A 3,930-nucleotide genomic window follows, 5' to 3' on the forward strand; every position below is an offset into this window, starting at 1 on the left:
GCTAGAGTGGGAGGCAAATGTTTTGAGAATGATGAGGGCAACAAATGTGCATATGTGCTTGACACAATGGATGTATGTATGGATCGTGATGAGAACTGTACGAGCCCCCAATAAAATAATTTTCAAAAAATTAAAAAAAAAAGAAACATTTAGAGTGCTCTTGAAAATCCAATGTAAAAAGTTTTGAAGTCTGCTACAAACAATAAAATGGGATATAAATGAATTATCATTCTTCTGTATGAGAAGTACTTTTTAAAAATGTCCATTACACATGAGGGGGTAACCCTCCTAATGGGAAAAGTTCCACTGTGGAGCTTTTGTAGTATGCATTTTTCCCACTATGAAACCATTGAGTCACTCACTCTGAGTTAGTGCACCCAGTGGTGTCACTGGGGAAGGTTCTTTCTGGACAGTTAATTTTTTTTAGGATAGCAGCTTTGCTCAAACTTTGATTTTTGTGATGGCTGACTTAAGAGAACAGCGTGCGGCTGTGAAATTTTGTTTCCTGCTTGGGAAAAAATGGTGCAGAAACTGTTGTGATGTTGAACACAGTTTACAAAGACAGCGCTATGGGAAAAACTCAAGTGTACAATTGGTTTTCTCATTTCCAAAATGGTGAAATGTCGATTGATGACAAGCCTCATTCTGGACGTCTGTCAACTTCCCAAACAGATGAAAATGTCAACAAAATGTGTGCACTTGTGCTCGTAGACCGATGATGGAACATTGAAGAATTGGGGAAGTTATCTATACTATCTTGGAGCTCGGTTCAGTGAATTTGAATGGAAGATCTGGGAAAGGGAAGGGTCGCTGCAAAATTTGTGCCTTGGGTTCTGACTGACCAGGAAAAAGAGCATTGAGTGGAAACATGCTGTGCTTCGAAAAAACAGCTCCCAAGCAATCCAGACTTTTTGTTCCAAGGTCAGTACTTAAAATAATTAGGAGACATGGTATTATTCTTACAATGAAACCAGTGGAAGATGCCATTGTCACCTCAACCACAAAAAGCTTGTCAAGTGAAATTAAAGATCAAGGTGATTCTCATTTGGTGGTGTTGTTGTTTTTTTTGATGTGAAGGGAATAGTACATTTGGAGTTCATTCCACCAATTCAGACTGTTAATTATGCTTTCTATTTAGAGTTTCTGAAAAGATTGTGTAACAACATCTGACCAAAAAGGCCTGATTTTTGGCAGGCAGGGTACTGGTTTTGCCACCGTGACAGTGCACCTGCTCACATGACCACATCAATATGCCAGTTTTGGGCAAACCCCAGCATGCCTCTCTTCCCCCACACACCTGACTCACCTGTCCTTGCTGTGTGTGGCATTGTTTTGTTTGTTTCTGCGAGCGAAGGGAGAGCACATGAGAGGGCAGCAATTTGCGGACCTGGAAGAGGTGAAGAAAAAATGAGGGAGGGGCTGTCAGCCATCCAAACAGATGAGCTTGAAAATGTCTTCAAGAATGGAGTCACAGATTTGACAAATATATTAAGTGTAATGGAGAGTACTTTGAAGGTGATAAGGTGATTTTGTAAAAAATTTAAATACATATCTTTGGAGAAAAATCCCAGTTTCATTTTTGGGTAATTCCTCATATATATCATTTATCTGAGCATTTAAATGCAGTTACTTAACTATTATCTGAGTGTACAACCCAACTGTTATATCAGACTATATTTTATCAGACAGATCTGTCTTACTGTTAGTTGGCCAAGAAGATTCTAGGTATTTTAATACTTTGGATAATGGATATGTGTTTCCTTCTTGCACATTCATTGTTTTTCATGGGTTCCTAGTATGTGAAATATGAATGTTTAGAAATCCTGTCTTCTAGATTAACCTTGTTCTTTCATGTTCTACTTGGACCATCTCCCGAACTCCTCATCCCGGATCCATTCTGTACTATTTCTTGTGAACAAGAAAAGCTGTGTGCCATGTGAGTTCTAATGGAATTGGTTTCTCTCATTACTCAGAATGGAGCACGTGCAGGACAAACAGTTCACCTCAGTAATTCGCTCTCACGTGGCAAAGTCAGGTGCAGTAGGGTGCGATACTGATGATTTTTACACCTTAATATAATTGTGATCATTTCCTCCTAAAGAGTTCTATTTTCTGAACAATAAGTGATCTATAATCAAACTGAAAGCACATTAATACTGAGAAAATGCATACAGAGTGATTAAATATTAGAATACTTATAAATATTTACATGCATGGCCAGAGTCTGCCTGCTTTTGTCATTTGGCATGAAAAATCATGGGGGGAAATTGTCTTGCATTAAGTATTTCTAGCTTGGTAAATCTAGAGAGAATAGAAATCACGTAATGGCAGAAACAATTTAAAATGCACAAATAATATTTTAAATTAAGTCCTAATAGGTTTTAAGGATTTACATGAATTTGCATTTGTAAAAATCTTCAAGAAATTGATTATTATGCATAATGTTCAATGTTTCAAGACAATTATCTCAATTTGATGAAATTAAAAACTTTTTGTTAAGGTGATTCCAATTAAGAAGGAAGGAATATCATATGTATTATTTTTCATGTAGCATGTTGGGTGTATATTTAGTGAGCAAACTATATTTTTTGGATAAAGAAAATTTCATGGAATAGATATTATTAAAAAACAAAGCAAATGCAAAAATGACACATTAAATAAATCATTTGTTTAAATGCTACTTCAATTCATAATTGATTGAAAAATGTCAAATATTTGACTTCTGAATTTTTCTATAATCTGATATGGAAGGATCATTCCCTCAAAATGAAAATATATCCAATAGCTTCCCCATTTTTAGTACTTCCAAGTAAAACATTTGTCTTTTTTAATCTTGAAAGAGTGGGAGATTTTGCTTCATATTACCTACGAGCTGTTCTGGCGGAGCTGTCAGGTCCGTGTTGGACCACTAACTGCAAGGTCCAAAGTTCAACCTACCAGCCACTCATCTCATAACGATGAGACTTTCTATTTCTCCAAAAAGATGTACAGCCTCGAACACACCACTTAGGAAGGCTATGAGCCCAAATTCAAGCAATGGTAATGGGTTTGTGTTTTTTCTGAGATGTCAGAATGTAGAAAAACCTGAAAAGCCTCCATACTTACACTAATAAAAAGATGCTATTTCATTTTTCTCGTAAGGAGGCATTTTTAAATGTCTCTAGCATTTTCAGAATGGTATCTTCAGCTCTCTTGTCATTGTCCTTCCATTTGATAAGCAGAGCATGAAAATATATGACTTACAAAAATCGGTGACCAATTCAGAGTATCTGTCAGGGCTGAGAAAGTAACAGCAGGTCAATAACTCCTTTAAATGGGAAGTGGAGCGAAAGGTTACAAATCATTTGAATTCTAGTTACTTTTACAACATGAAGAGATATTTCTAGCAAGAAAAACTGAGAACATCTAAACATTTAACTTCCTCAAATTTTTGTATTTCAGCACCTCACTGTGAGAATCTTTTAGCTATTTCTGATGACATATTATATTACTATTTGTAGCCTAGTTTCAGGGGATTAATAAATAATTTTTAAATACTGATAAATGTAATGTTGCACATACTTCAAAGATCTATAGCACTGACTTCAAAGGATGCAAAGTGAAGGGAGAATACAGTCATTTCTAAAAATGTTCTACTAAAATTCTTTCAATAGTCCAGAAAATTAATATCAGCTTTACACGTGTGTGAATGTTTTGTGCCTACAAAAGCCATACATGTTTATAATGAAATATATGAAAGTTAAAAAAGAGAAAGTACCCCCCAAAGTTTAACATATTAGCAATTTTATTATTCTGTTCAGTAAAATTATATATTTTAAATATTTGTTCCTTGTATTATAATATCTTGGATGTTTTCTTTGCTGTTTCCTCTCATTATGATTTTTAAAACATTTTTTCTCCTCTTTTATGTCTCTCTCACTCTCTCTCTCT

This window comes from Echinops telfairi, unplaced genomic scaffold (assembly GCF_000313985.2).
Source record: "Echinops telfairi isolate 266 unplaced genomic scaffold, ASM31398v2 ScPeMD7_70;HRSCAF=299, whole genome shotgun sequence".
Classification (NCBI taxonomy): domain Eukaryota; kingdom Metazoa; phylum Chordata; class Mammalia; order Afrosoricida; family Tenrecidae; genus Echinops; species Echinops telfairi.